The following is a 913-nucleotide window of genomic DNA, read 5'->3' on the forward strand; positions in this document are numbered from 1 at the left end:
AAGTAGCTATAGCGGTTTCAATAGGATAGTGAGTAACGGTCGTCGAACAGAGCAGCTAGCAGCAGCTAAAAGTTAGCTAGCAGCAGTACAAACATATCCTCCACAAAGCCATTATCTACATTAAGCTATATTATCTGTTGGTAGGTTAGCTTCTTTATAAAATGCTACATGGGATGCAAAAGCAGCAGTGGGGATATTGTGTTTCTAGACGTGACGGCAGTTAACAGGTGAGTTGTGAAGCAGCAGTTGAACTGAACTAAAAATTGGCAGGACAACGTTATTAAATAGCCCGCCCCATCAGATTGGGTGCGTTGGAATTGTGTTGCAGCATGTAGAGGTTGTCATGTGATGTGATTGAAGAGGCACCAACAAGAAATAGCTCTGAAGAACCATGGATGTGAAGAACGCAGGCTTTACCATTGTCTTTTACTGACAAATGAATAATCGTAAAAATAATAATAATCCGCTGGAAGGACAATATGCAATAATGCAATATAAGAATGCATCGCCTTATTGAGAGTAAAGACATATTTTACACATTTATAATTTGATGCTGTTCTTAATGTTTTTGTCACAAGTTGTATGCATTAATTTATACAATAAAGTTAATGAAAATATACATACAAATCAATGACACAACAAAAACTATGTTTGCATTATTCAATTTTATTAGGACTCTATACTACTACTACATTGATACTAATTCAATGTAATTATAAAAAAAAAAAAATTAAACTTGTGTTGATGTACAAAGGCTGGCAACATATCAGAGATAACAGACAAACAGTAGATTTCTGAACATAGTTGTAAAATACTTATTGGTTTATTTTGGCAAAGTCTAGTCTTTCGGTTGACAAAAACTTGTGATGTTTATAATTCATTTGATTGAGCTCACTTTGAAAGCTGTGTTTTG

Source organism: Perca flavescens, chromosome 4, assembly GCF_004354835.1.
Source record: "Perca flavescens isolate YP-PL-M2 chromosome 4, PFLA_1.0, whole genome shotgun sequence".
NCBI classification, from domain to species: Eukaryota; Metazoa; Chordata; class Actinopteri; order Perciformes; family Percidae; genus Perca; species Perca flavescens.